The sequence below is a fragment of the Rhineura floridana genome, chromosome 10 (assembly GCF_030035675.1).
Source record: "Rhineura floridana isolate rRhiFlo1 chromosome 10, rRhiFlo1.hap2, whole genome shotgun sequence".
NCBI lineage: Eukaryota > Metazoa > Chordata > Lepidosauria > Squamata > Rhineuridae > Rhineura > Rhineura floridana.
The window spans coordinates 89879494-89894392 of NC_084489.1; the positions used below are offsets into that span (position 1 = coordinate 89879494).

At 48.4% G+C, this 14899-nt stretch overlaps 1 protein-coding gene across 8 annotated transcripts in view; it reads left to right on the forward strand.

Annotated features, from left to right (window-relative positions):
* The window catches only part of LOC133365522 (uncharacterized), a 72811-nt gene that overhangs the window by 4954 nt on the left and 52958 nt on the right, over positions 1-14899 (forward strand). The gene's annotated exons all lie outside the window — the stretch shown is intronic.

A 14899-nucleotide genomic window follows, 5' to 3' on the forward strand; every position in this document is an offset into this window, starting at 1 on the left:
GTCGGAGAGCCCTCTACCTCTCTAGGTCATTGGTTCCATTGTTGTTTGGCTCTAACAGTTAGGAAGTTTTCCCTGATGTTCAATTGAAACCTGGCATACTGCAACTTGAGCCCATTATTATTCCATGTCCTGCACTCTGGGACGATCGAGAAGAGATCCCGGCCCTCCTCTAAGTGACAACCTTTCAGTTCAGTTCAGTTCAATCTCTCTGGCCAGGCTACCTCTCATACTTCCAAGCCTATCTGGCCCCAAAGTTAGGGTAAGTTCCTATTTGATGTGGTATCCAGGTAGCTTAGCAGTCACCCTGTTATCTTCTATGTTGCTGCTTATACCACCCACCGAGTGCTTCATAGGAACGTAGGGATGCTGCCGTATTGTCTGAGTCCGACCCACCTAGTTCAGTATTGCCTACACTGACTGGCAGCATTTCTCCAGGGTTTCAGGCTGGGCTCTTCCCCATCCTTACTAGGAGAAGCCATTGGGGATTGAACCTGGGCTCTATAGCCCTTCCCCACAATTCTGCGGCCAGTGCTGTAGCCATAATCATGGCTCTGCACTGGATTTGAAGCCGCATCCCATGACCTCTCTGGTCTTCTGCAGCTTCTCACCTATGTGACTCATTTTTAAAAATTCTGTAACATGACAGGGTTGTGCATTTCAGTTCCCGTTGGGCTAGCTCTCTCTCTCCCTACTGAGATCTTACGGCAGTCTTCTTCAACCTTGCGCCCAAAGATGTTGTTGGACTCCAACTCCCATTGGCTGGGGATTATGGATGTGGCAGTCAAAGAACATCTGGGGACCCAAGGTTGAGGAACACTGTATTGCTGCCCCAAGAAACTCCTTGGACCACTGTTTGAGCCAGCTGTTTGGGGGATTCATAGGAGCGTAGAAATCCGTCTCACACTGAGTCAGACCAGTGGCTTTATGTTGCAAAGCCTGAGCTCTGGAGTTTTGTGCGATTGCTTTTAATTTTTTTGTGTGATTGTTTTTAAATGGATCAGAAATTCCTTGGGAGTTTTGATGGATACTTTCGTAATAAGCTCTGGCAACAGTTATTCTTATAAAAACAATCATTTGCTAAAAGGTGGGAGGGATAGGCCAAAAGCGCTGCCAAGGTTTGTGGGAGGGAGGGTTGGGGGAAAAGAAAGTCAGCTTTCTAACCAACCGAGATTTGAACGGCCCCTTGGGCTCAGGATTGTCAACTGACTGACTGGTCTCAAGTGTTTATGTCCCATCTTGTAACCGTTACTGATTTGTGCGAAGTGGCTAGCAACAGATTTGCCAAGGGTTCTGTTGAGACTGGTTGCAGCCTGCAATGGATCTCTCCAGGGCTGCTTGACATTAAAACAACTCGCTTTGGAATGTGTAAATCGCTGTTGCTACTTATTTATGATAAAGAGGTGGACAGCTCACACCACTCCTAGTAATTCCTCCTTGTCCCGCAGTCTCTCACAGCCTCTGAGCCGGGCTAGACTATAGGACCTTCAGATAGATTTCTGCCCCTGAGTTTCTATAATCCTCAGGCGAGAGAGCAGCTTGTCCTCCCATACTCCCTTGTAGGCAAAACACAGATTTCCTTGGCTGATCTCTGTGTGGCTGATGTGACCCTTAAGTGACAAGGATGCCACAAGCGATTGTCAGACGGAGCCCAGGAGCACATGAGATTGAAACCCTGACAAAGCGGCTCCTCTGAGTTGACAATGCCACCAAGTCAGTGCCAGGCTGCATCAGCTACCAAATCAGCAATGTGCGGTCCCCAGGGAAACGGAATGGGAACTCAGCGAGGTGTCAGCAGGCATCATCACTAAGGAAGGCAACAGCTGCACAGGAGCACAAATTCCTGGCTGTGCCTTTGAGTGCTTGCAGAGATGCAAAGCGGAATTAGTGTTTCAGCTGCAGCAGCTGTCTATGTAAGGTGTGCGGTTGCTTCAGTGTGTGGTCTGCCTGTCTCGCTGGGAGCCTCTTTCTTGCCAAGCCCTTCCTGTTTGCCTCTGTTGAGCTCATAGTTCACTTTAGAAGCAGTGACTCCATGTCAGTGGGGCAGTGGAATCCAGTGAAGCACCTTGGAAAGCTCATTGAAAGTTCAGGCTAAAGCCGAGAGTGGATTCCACTGCCCCACTGGCACTGGAACTGCCAGCTGCCACTTTTTAGAAGAAAAAGATTATTAGTGCGGAACTGGCCCTGTTGCAAGTGCCAAGAAATGTTTGTTCCACACTTGTAAGAAATCATTCTTTTAGTGTGGCAGCCGCAGCACCTAGGCTTTGGAACTCCCCGCCTATTGACAACAAGCAGGCACCTCCACTGTACTCTTTTTGGCACCTGCTTAAAAACATATTTGTTTAGGCAAGCCTATCCATTAGAACGTTATTGTTATTGTTATTATTTATATACCACCTTTCCCCCCCCAAGGAGCTCAGCGTGGTATCCGTCATTCTCTCCTCTCCACTTTATCCTCACAACAACCCTGTGAGGAAGGTTAGGCTGAGAGTCAGTGACGGGCCCAAGGTCACCCAGTGAGCTTCACGGATTTGGGGCTGCCAGAGCGTGGTTCCCAAGTGTTAAAATGTAAGACTAGCCTTTCCAGTGTTCAGTTATAAGTGTCAACACAGTATTATAATATGGGGAAAAAACTAAAAAATTGTAAGAGGTATTCATCATCCCAGTTAAGGATGGCAGGCAATTATTTCTTTGGGTTGACATATCAAGCCTGTGACCCACTTGCACAGGGTTCGCAATCCACTTGCAGGTCACAACCTACAGGCTGGGAAAGGCTGTCCTAGGAGGTTTGGGGGAAAGGTGGCCTTTTGTTGTGGACCACAACCTGCACTTTCTCATTTAACAACGATAGAGCTTTGTAGCACCACGAGAGACAAACCACATTTGTTTTTTTGTGACTGGTAGTGTAATGCCAAATTCAAAAGTGCAAGGTCCCTTCATGTTCATCACAACGATGCCCCCTCCCTGTTTTTTGTTTGTTTTTTGCTGTGAGGTTGAGAATGAGATCCTTGATAATGCCTAGGAACCAATAAGCATGAAGAGGAGAGTGTTAGCTTCTGCAAAGAGTCTTCTCAGAGTTTGACTCGCCTCCTTTCACTCTGATTGGCTCCAATCCACAGGAAAGGACAAGTAAGCATATTAGAAGATTCTGCTCAGTGGCTAATACACTCCCTTTTCACGTTGACTGGCCTGTAGGATGCTGGAGACATTGGGACCCTGCTCCCAAAAAAGTAAAGGGTCTAAGACCCTCTGAGGCCCTGCACGACTACACCCCTGGTTTTGACATGAGCTTTAAAAGGCACAAGTGTGCCTGGTTCGTGAGATGCATGTCATATAGTAGTGGACTTGCACCTCTGGGTCAGCCTTCTCCAACCTGGTGCCCTCCAGATGTTTTGGGCTGCTTTTCCCGTCGGCCTCGACCAGCACGGCTGTCCTGAAAGCGGCCTTATACTGGCTGATCTTGTTTAGTGTTATTATTATTATTACTGGCTTTTATTAGTCGCTTTTTTTCAACAATAGAACTCAAAGCGACTTACAAGAAGGAAGCAAGAACGCAACAATTGAAACAGCTTGGAACAAAAGCAAACAGTTACAAAACAATTTCAAGCAAAATAATACAACCACAATAGAAAAAATAACAAATAGCAAATATTACAACAACACAAAAACTAGTGTTGTCCACACTGACCGGCAGCAGGCTCGCCAGGATTTCAGACGGGGGTCTCTCCCATCCCTGCCTGGAGATGCCATCGGGGGTTGAAGCTGGGACCTTCTGCATGCAGGGCAAGTGCTCTGCGGCAGGGCTGCGACCCTCCCCTGGCCAGCTGGGGCTGATGGGAGGGCACCAGGCTTGGGAAGCGTGGAAGGGAGTCTGCCATATGTAGATCTGGGAACGACCTGTGACCCCTGGCTCGGCTCAGCCCCAGGACCTCAGGCCATTTCCTTCTTGAGTGGTGCAAAGGCATGTTAGCTCGACTGGGCCATCTGGATTGTGTTCCTGAGCAGCAGGTCCCACTGGCCTCTCCGCTGTAGCCTCTAGTCGCAGGTTTATGTGGCATCCGGACAATGGCATTGCACAGCAGGAGTGGCAGGCTGGGGGCAGAACTCCTGATCCTAGCCATTGCTTCATCTCAAGAGCCTAACAAATAAAGCACAACGGCAGAGCAGAGCAGGCAAAAGGCCCTGGAGCACGTGCTCTGCTTGCAGAAGGCTCTGGGGTCAGCCCCCAGTGGCATCTCCGGGTAGGACTGGGAGAAACTCCATGCCTGGAACCTTGGAGAGCCACCGCTGGTCAGTATAGAGAATACTGTATTTCTGTGATAGTCCATCTGGAAATCCCATAGGCTAAGAGCAAACTCATTCTTCGAGTGCAGGTGCAAAACGGAGGAAAATATGAGCAAGAGGTATTAGCAGGCTACACAGCTGGTCTAGCCCAGTGGGGAGGACAGCCTGGCTGGGAGTCCAGAGTCTGTGAGTTCAAATCCCTGCTTGTGTCTCCTGGGTGTCAAGGGCCAGCTAAAGATCACCCCCACAGGGAGTGGCTCAGGGGCTATGTGCCTTGCCACCTGTGCAGCCGTGGGCAAGCGGCATAGTCCCAAGGAGCCCAGTAGCCCCCCAGCAGACAAGGAAGGGGCTGGCTTGTGCAGCTGTGGCCAGCTGAGCAGGCCCTAGCCAGCTGGGGAGGACTAGCCTCAGAGGGAGGCAATGGGAAACCACATTGGCTCTCTTAATAATAATGTATTAAATTAAATAAATAAATATATTTACACTGCCCAGAGAGCCTTTTTGGCTTAGGGCGGTATATAAATTAAATTAAATAAATAAAAATAAAATGTCCATGGATTGCAGCGGGCCTACTCTATGACTTAGTTGAATACCACCCATTATATTAGCTGGTTATTCATTCTGTTCGAATGGTAAGACTTTTGATGGTGGTAACGTTGAGAAGTAGTAACACTGGGAATGGCACCCGTAGGAAGCTAGAAAGGCACAGATTAATGTTAGGAGCAGAACCTACTCCTGGGCTCTAGATTTCAAGGAACTACAGAGATCTAGAGAGCCAGTGTGGCGTAGTGGTTAAGGTGCTGGACTACGACCTGGGAGGCCAGGGTTCGAATCCCCACACAGCCATGAAGCTCACTGGGTGGCCTTGGGCCAGTCACTGCCTCTCAGCCTCAGAGGGAGGCAATGGGAAACCTCCTCTGAATACCGCTTACCACGAAAACCCTACTCATAGGGTCGCCATAAGTCAGGATCGACTTGTAGGCAGTCTATTTCCATTTTTTATTAGCAGACTAAGAACCACAGGGCACTGTCCTAAATTGAAGATTTGTTGTTGTTATATGCCTTCAAGTTGATTACAACTTATGGAGACCCAATGAATCTTTTTTGGATATATTCATAGGGTTTTCATGGTAAGAGGTATTCAGAGGTGGTTCACCATTGCCTTCCTCTAAGCCTACGGCACCCAGGATTCCCAGGCAGTCTCCCATCCGTCCTAACCAGGCCTGACTCTGCTTAGTGTCCGAAATCCCAGGAGATTGGGCGTGTTCATGGTAGTATCCCTAAATAAATGAGTCTGAAGGTGCTTGTTCAGAGTTCCAGTATCCAGGTAAACAATTTCTGCTGCCTCTTGAGCAGATTTTTAATAAATTGCAGGGGCCCGCAAATATGGTTGCCACTAGAAATTTAATGCTAGTGAGCAGCGGAGACAGCCTCCAAGGTACTCCACACCAGAAGTGTGCCCCCCCCCAAAAAAAGCTGCCAGGAAAGCAGAGAGGATGAGAGTGCCTCGTTCCACATGACTCCAGGCTACTCCTTGTCCTGGGATGGGACATCAGTGGCGTGAGCTGGAGGAGGAGAGCCTGCTCTGACCCACACACCAATACACCCAGGGGGAAGGGCCGTGCGTCAGTGGGGGGAGCCCTTGCTGTGCATGCAGAAGGTCCCAACTCCTTTAGTTTTGGACTAAAACCCAGAGTGGATTCTGGCGCCCCACTGACATGGAGCCGCCAGCTTCTACTGGCTGCCAGTCAGTGTAGACAGACCAAGGCTCTGACTCTGTGTAAGGCAGATTGCTCCTATGAAACCTTCTTCCTGGGCAGGGTGTACAAAAGGGCACACTCACTTTGCCTCCGTGGAGCCCTGGCGACTATTGGAAATGAGTCGTCACCTGCCAGCCAGGATCGGTCGATCCCGGAGAAAGGATCTATCATCATCATCATCGTCATCATCATCATCATTATTATTATTATTATTATTATTATTATTAAATTTATTTATACCCCGCCTTTCAGCCAAAGGCCCTCAAGGCGGCTTACAAAGAAAAGTTGTTCCTCTGTGTGTGGCAGACCTGGTAATATTTATCTGTATGGATTCCCTGTGGGTGACTTCTGTTTCTTGGGACTCTGCTGCACCAGAAGCACTGTCTGTATTGATCTGGGCCCTGGGAGTGACGGACACCTATAGATTACAAGAACATCTATGAGGAGAGATACCATCTACAGGCACCCGTTACATCTTAAACTAAATCTGGCAGAAGCTGGAAGAAGTAGAAGACCATCCGGCAGTTTTAGAAGCCTACAAGAACATCTATGAGGAGAGATACCATCTATTGCATACGGACGTTGTCGCTGCTGCCGGGGGACGTGCCGCTGTTGGGGATTCTGTCGCCGCGGCCCGCGCCGCCGCCGTTGCCGCTGTCGGCCTGCTTGCATGCGGGCGTTGTCGCTGCTGCCGTGGGGTGTGCCGCTGCAGGGGACTCTGCGCCACGGCCCGCGCCACCGTTATCGCCGCTTGCCCGCTTGCGCGCGGGGCGTTTTCGCTGCTGCTGGGACCGTGTTGCTGCCAGGGACTTCGTCGCTGCGGCTCGTGTTGCCGCCATCGCCGCCGCTGGTTGCGGGCGTTTTCATCGTCGCCGAGGACCGTGCCGCTACCCAGGATATTACCACTGCGGCTCCGCTACCTTCACCGCTTCTCTGCTCGTGTGTGGGTGCTGTTGTCGCTGCTTGGGGCTGTGTTGCTGTCCTGGTGCCATCGCTGGCGGCTTGTTCTTGGCTGGGGGCCCGAGACTGCCATTGTTGTTTGTAGAGGACTAATTAATTTTAACGTTGTTTGTTCGGTGTGTGTGTGCGTTACTGTTGGGTGAATGATTGTATGATTGCTTGTCTGTGTGAGTTTGTGTATTTTTAACATGTGCCTGGGAGAAAAGATTCCATCCTTCGTGGGGGGGCTTTCGGGGGCCCCAATTAACGTAGTGACGGGTAATGGGAGGTATGGCGTTAGGAGGAGAACAGGCCAGGTAAGGGGAACTCGTCCCAGACAAATTGTGTCTGTGCCTTGTTCCGGTTCTCCTCATACCCACAGGTTTGTTGGTTGTCCTATCAGCCAGCTCTCGGATCTCCAAGTGCTGCTTTTGAATGCCAGGTCGGTACATAATAAAACCTCACTTGTCCATGATTTAATTCTGGAGGAGAGTGCCGACCTGGCATGTATAACTGAAACCTGGGTGGCTGATCAGGGAGGAGTTGCTCTTTCCCAACTTTGTCCACCCGGGTATTTGGTTCAGCACTGTGGTAGATCTGAGGGCCGGGGAGGGGGGGTCGCTGTGGTCTATAGGAGTTCTTTCCCTCTCACCAAGCACCCTGTCCAGATGGCGACTGGTCTGGAATGTCTCCACCTTGTATTGGGCCAGGGAGACAGACTAGGAATACTGTTGCTGTACCATCCACCTTGCTGCCCAACAGCTTCCTTAGCTGAGCTGACAGAGATAGTCTCGGAGGTGCTCTTGAGATCCCCTAGACTTTTGGTACTGGGGGATTTCAACGTCCATGCCAAGGCTGTCTTATCTGGCGCAGCTCAGGACTTCATGGCCTCCATGACAACAATGGGGCTGTCTCAATTTTCTACCGGCCCAACGCATGTGTCGGGACATACTCTTGATTTGATCTTCGCCACTGGACATGGAGATGGTGGTCTGGCGGTGGGGTGTTTTTCATCTACCCCATTGTCATGGACAGATCACCGCTTGCTGAGATTTAGACTTACAGCGGCTCTTTCCCTCTGCAAAGGTGGAGGACCTATTAAGTTGATCCGCTCCCAGAGCCAGATGGATCCCGTAGGTTTTCAGAGGGCTCTGGGAGATTTTCCGGCTGATAGGACTGGTGCTCCTGTCGAGGCCCTGGTTGCACTGTGGAATACGGAAATGACCCGGGCTATTGACACGGTCGCTCCCGCGCGCCCCCTCCGCTGTAGAGCTCATACAGCTCCGTGGTATACCCCGGAGCTGAGAGCGATGAAACATGAGAGGAGGAGGCTGGAGTGCAGATGGAGGAAAACTCCCAGTGGATACAATCATGCCTTGGTAAGTGCCACCAATAAGTTGTATACAAAAGCGGTAAGGACAGCAAAGAAGCTTTATTTTGCTGCCTCTATTAGATCATCCCTATGCCGCCCAGCGGAGCTTTTTAAAGTCGTGCGTGGGCTCTTACACTCTGGCCCCCACGATACTACGGAAACATCGGAAGCCCGCTGCAACGAAATTGCTGGACACTTTCAAGATAAGATCGCATGTATCCGCAGGGATCTTGACTCCGATGTTGCGACAGATGAATCCATTGAAGTGTCCGGAGCACGGCCTTGTCCTTCATTATTGGATGAGTTTCAGTTGGTGCAGCTCGAGGAAGTGGACAAGGTGCTTGGAATGGTTTGGGCAACCACGTCTGTTCTGGATCCTTGCCCATCTTGGCTAGTGAAAGCTAGCAGGGCTGGGACCACCGGTTGGGCCAAGGAAGTGGTTAATGCCTCCTTGAGGGAGGGAGTAGTCCCTGGTAGCCTCAAGGAGGCAGTAGTGAGACCTCTTTTAAAGAAACCCTCCTTGGACCCAGATAACTTGAACAACTATAGACCGGTGGCGAATGTCCCTTTTTTGGGCAAGGTTTTGGAACGGGTGGCTGCCGGCCAGCTCCAGGCGCTCTTGGATGAAACCGATTATCTAGATCCGTTTCAATCTGGTTTCAGGCCCGGTTTTGGCACCGAAACAGCCTTGGTCGCCCTGTATGATGACCTGTGTCGGGAGAGGGACAGGGGGAGTGTGACTCTGTTGATTCTCCTTGATCTCTCAGTGGCGTTTGATACCATTGACCATGGTATCCTTCTGAGGAGACTCGCGGAGTTGGGTGTCGGGGGCACTGCTTGGCAGTGGTTCCGCTCCTACTTCGCGGACCGTCACCAGAAGGTACTGCTTGGGGAACATCACTCGACACCATGGACTTTCCATTGTGGAGTCCCTCAGGGGTCGGTTTTGTCCCCCATGCTTTTCAACATCTACATGCAGCCGCTGGGTGCGGTCATCAGGAGTTTTGGAGTGCGTTGCCATCAATATGCTGATGACACGCAGCTCTATTTCTCCTTTTCATCTTCTTCAGGTGAGTCTGTTGATGTGCTGAACCGTTGCCTGACCGCGATAATGGACTGGATGAGAGCTAATAAACTGAGACTCAATCCAGACAAGACCGAGACACTGCTGGTGAACGCCTTCCCTGCTCAGATGGTGGATGTTCACCCTGTTCTGGATGGGGTTACACTCCCCCTGAAAGAACAGGTACATAGTTTGGGGGTTCTTTTCGATTCTTCCTTGTCTCTCGAGACCCAAGTGGCCTCGGTGGCACGGAATGCATTTTACCATCTTCGTCTGGTAGCCCAACTACGCCCCTATCTGGACAGGGACGACCTCGCCTCCGTTGTTCGTGCTCTGGTAACTTCAAGATTGGATTACTGTAATGCGCTCTACGTAGGGCTGCCCTTGAAGACAGTTCGGAAGCTTCAGCTGGTGCAGAACGCGGCTGCCAGACTATTGACGAGGACCAGTCGGTCTTCGCATATAACACCTATTCTGGTGCGTCTGCACTGGCTCCCTATTTGCTTCCGGGCGAGATTCAAGGTGCTGGTTTTGACCTATAAAGCCTTACACGGCGTGGGACCTCAATACCTTGTGGAACGCCTCTCTCGCTATGAACCTACCCGTTCACTTCGTTCAGAATCTAAGGCCCTCCTCCGGGTACCAGCTCATCGGGAAGCCCGGAGGGTGGTTACTAGATCTAGGGCCTTTTCTGTGGTGGCCCCTGAGTTGTGGAACAGCCTCCCCGAAGAGGTACGCCTGGCGCCTACACTTCTATCTTTCCGGTGCCAGGTAAAGACCTTTTTATGCTCCCAGCCATTTTAATCTTTTAATTTTCTTAATCTTTCTACTTTTAACATGTATCCTTCTTAATTTGTGTTGTATTTCATTTTTGTTGTGCTTTCTGTTGTTTGTTTGTACATGTTTTTATGATTTTTATTATGATATATTGTATTTTATCTTGTTTGTTCACCGCCCTGAGAGCTATTCTGCTAAGGGCGGTATATAAATTGAAATAATAAATAAATAAAATAAAATAAATGCAGGTATAAAAATACATCAATAAAAGCAATACAATTTACAAAAATTAAACTAAATAACAAATAACATTGTTAAGAAAAAAATGTCCAAGAGAAATTTTGAACAAGTTAATTTAAAATGGATCACTCTCCCTGCATTAAAGTTCAATGCACCTTCCAGGAAGCTTAAAAAGGGTAAGCAAGGAAGTTGGGAAAACTAAAACCATTTCTCATTGTGTAAATGAGACGTATTCGTTCCGCCGCCCCCCCTGCCATGTGCCCCTGAAACTGCATTTGTCCCACAAATGATAGATAGTCAGGGGCTGACATTTCCAACCGGGGGTGTTTTATCTGGCAAAGTTCTGCAGGGCAGAGGTGCTTGTGGCACAAAGGGAAGTGGTGTTGTTGGGGGAGAGAGGATTTGGCCCTTCAGTCAGCAGCAGCCTTTCGCTTTGGACTGGGCAACAGCTGGCAGTCTTGTTGTTTCCGGGGAGGGGGGGTCTGATTGCAATTGGCAGCTTCCAAAACCTGTCAGGAGGGACGATGTGGCTCAAGGAGCCACGCATGGAGGAGTGTCAGCAAAGCCTGCTAAGGCCCGTCATCCGTGGCTGTCTGCATTCATCATTCCAATCAGTAACTGATCACGTTGGCTAATCACGCTGGCGTAGCAAAGCCTGTCTGCTCGGATCTCGTCACGTTGCACTGGCATTTGGCGTGCTCAGTCAGGTGACAGGCAGAGATGACAGGAGTTCTTGTTGGATGCACCTCCACCCACCCCCAGGGGCCTTACCCTTCTCCCTGCAGTTTTCCTGGGCTGGAAGCCACCTCTGTCACAACGAAGACTCGTAGCTCTGTCAAAATTATGAGTTTAATTCTGAACTGTCATCATGGCAGATGGAGTGAGTGTGGAGGGGAGCCCAGGGACATGTGTGTATAAGAAGAGTTCTATTGTCAAGTGTCTAAAACGGCCTTTCCCAATCTTTGGGTCTCCAGATGTGGCTGGACTACAGTCCCCATAATTCCTGACCATTGGCCATGCTGGCTGCAGGGGCTGATGGGAGTTGTAGTCCAGCAACATCTTGGGGGGACACAAAGATTGGGAAAGGCTGGTCTAAAATACACACACACACGTGCACATACTTCCCTGGGGAAGGGTCGTAACTCAGTGGAATGCAGCACATGAAGGAGGCTCCAGGTTCAGTCCTCGGCATCTGCAGGTAAGGCACGGAGAGGCTGCCTGCCTAAAGTTGTGGAGATCTGCTGCCTCCATGTGTGTGCGTGATCCAAACCTTCTTAAGCTAACTCAGGGGACCCCATTGCTGAGTCAACGTCTTAGAGCCGCATTAGCATGCTTAGTCAGTGTTAGTTTAGGGCCAAAGTCCATAGCAAGTTTAGTTAGGTTAATGAGGCACACTGCTTTCGATGTAACTTTCAACAACGGGCAGGACAGGTACCAGTAGTCAGTAAAGTTACCATTTTTGGAAAGCCCCTTGGCAACCTAAGCCTAGAGGTAAGCTTTTCCATAAAAGTTGTGAACCACATTTTCTGGTGCCAGTATTGGAGGGTGGCCTTTGTAAATCCCTCCAGTGTTTTGCAATTGTAACTCTTGCTGCCATGGGCAGATGGCCCATTAGTATTTTACATTTCAAGTCTTTGTTAGAATCCGTGGGGAAAAATTAAAATGACCAACTGGGGTATTTTTGTCATGTACATATTTGGTGACTTGTTGAATTTCCTCAAAGAGTGAGGTCCGGAAGGCTTGCACTACCATGCAGGGCCACCACATATGGTGCCACATTCCAGGTACATTGCAGCTGCTCCAGCACTGAGGGGAGGGTTTCTTTATTTTGTCTTTCCATTATATTTGCAAAATATACTGTTGTAAAAGCATCAAACAGTACTTCATAGAAGTTTGCCCTGGATCCCTTTTAGATTTCGCTTAATCACTAAAATTATATATATGTTACTGTGATTAAGAGATTTAATTTATGTGGCTCTATGTGGGGCTGCCTTTGAAGACGGTTTGGAAACTGCAGATCATGCAAAATGCAGTGGCCACATTCGTAACAGAGACCAGACAGTTCAAACATATAAAACCGATTCTGGCCCACTTGCATTGGCTGCCTGTATGTTTCCGAGCTCAGCTCAAGGTGCTGGTTTTAACCTATAAAGCCTTACACGGCTTGGGACTGCAATACCTGATGGACCGCCTCTCCCGACACGAACCCAACCATACGCTATGCTCAACATCAAAGGTCCTCTCCAGGTGCCTACTCCGAGGGAAGCTGGCAGGCTGGCAACAAGGGAGAGGGCCTTCTCAGTGGTGGCCCCCAAATTATGGAATGGTCTACTTGACGAGGTGCGCCTGGCGCCAACACTGTTATCTTTTCGGCGCCAGGTCAAGCCTTTCCTCTTCTCCCAGGCATTTTAGCATGTGTTTTTAAATTGCTTTTTAAAATGTGTTTTTAAATTTGTATATTTGTTTTTAATGTTATTAATTGTTGTAAACTGCCCAGAGAGCTTCGGCTATGGGGCGGCATACAAATGTAATAAATGTAATGTAAAATGTTTCAGCCTCCACTTTCATTGGCTGCTCTGATAAAGATGAAAGGATGATATGGAACACATTTGGTGGACTTGTCTGATAATTAAAACCTTTTGGAGAGACGTGTTCAAGATAGAGAAGGGCTGTAGCTCAGTGGGACAGCCTCTGCCTTGCATGCAAAAGGTCCCAGGTTCAATCCCCAATGGCAGCTCCAGGCAGGACTAGGAGAGAATCCTGTCTGAAATCCTGGAGAGTTGCTACCAGTCAGTGTGGACAATACTGAGCTACATAGACCAATGGTCTGACTTGGTTTAAGGCAGTTTCCTGTGTTCCAGGGTTATTAACAATACCTTACACTTTGTAATTAGACCCCCTGATAAATTTTAGGGTGATTAGATCAACAAATAAATCATGAGGAGTTAATATGGAATTTAATAGTAGCTGTGCATATGTTTGTTACACAAAAACAGAACAGTGGAATAAATGGTTAGCAAAAATTTGGAAGGTAGGAACAAACTATATGCTTATAGAATTAATTTGAGAAAGAGTAAAACTTTAATGACTGAATTTATCAAGAAGAAATGTAACGTAAATGTTGATGTATATAATAGTTTTTCTTTGTGGTACAATATCAATATATGTATAATAAAAGTGTTTATAATATGTATGTATATTGTTGTTTTGTGTGATTACTGTATTTTTTTTATGTGAGATTTAATAATGTTTAAATGTTGTTATATATATGTATTATATATATATATGTATGTGTATGAAAAGATGCTGTTTCCAAGGTGACAGTTAGAGAGCTTTGGGGATGGAATGTTTGGAAGGACTTCAGTTGCTGAACCAAAAGAAGTTGCTTCTGCCCTCCAGGTAGAGGCTGCCTGGGTGCTAATGTGTCCAGTGTGCATATCCAGAAATCTCGTCAGTTTCAAAAGTGGTTTGTTCAGTAACATTTGTGTGTGCGTGCATGTGTGCATGTGCGCCTGGGCGAAATCTTTTAACATTACACAGGACTAGCCACATGAGGGATGGCTCAAAGCTTACAGCCTTTATATAGAAGTTCCAGAAAATGACTTCCTCATGGCCAGGCTCCTTAAGTGATGGCTGAAATGTTGCAAATAAACTTTCTCTATAGTTTGGTGTAGTTTTGTAGGAGGTTGGTGGCACCAACGGAGGCCAGAGTTGGAGTGGTGTTGGGTGCTAGCATGGAGAGTCTATGCAATTAGGTTGAACCCTCTTTGGAACATTGTGGTCATTGTGCTGAAGGCCGCAATGTCCAAGAAGGGCTTTTTCATCTCTCTCCATGGGGGGGGGGAGGTGTTAACAAAAGAAGTTGCTCAGCCAAAAGATACTTTAAAGGCTAATTTATGGCAGGATGTAGTTTTATGAGCCAGAGCTGATCTTTCCCCAACTTCTCCCAGACATCTGGATGTGAGATTTCATTCCAGGTCTTCTCAGAAGTTCTGTATAAACAAAGGCTGGTTTCCCCATCACTGGGAAATTTTATGTGAGGGCAAAGACATCTGGACCAGTGGATGTCTTTTCACTTGTTTCCAAATGAGGACTGTGCATTTTCTGCAGAGAGACAAAGGCTGCTTGAGGAAAAGAAGAGGAACAATGTCTGCACCCCCCTTTAATTAATTAATTATTGTTATATTTATGCCCCATCTTTCCTTCTAGGAGGAGCTCAAGGTGTTGTACAAACATAGTTCTCCCCCTCCCGATGTTATCCTCACAACAACCCTGTGAGGTAGGTTAGGCTGAGAGACAGTGGCTGGCCTAAGGTCACCCAGTGAGCTTCATGGCTGAGCAGGGATTTGAACCCTGCACTCCCAGGTTCCACTCCGACACTCTAACCACCCCACACTTGCAAATTGTGCTTGCAAACTTTCACTTATGTACTCTTCTGGCTCTGTGTTGCTGTTTTTAATGGTTGCA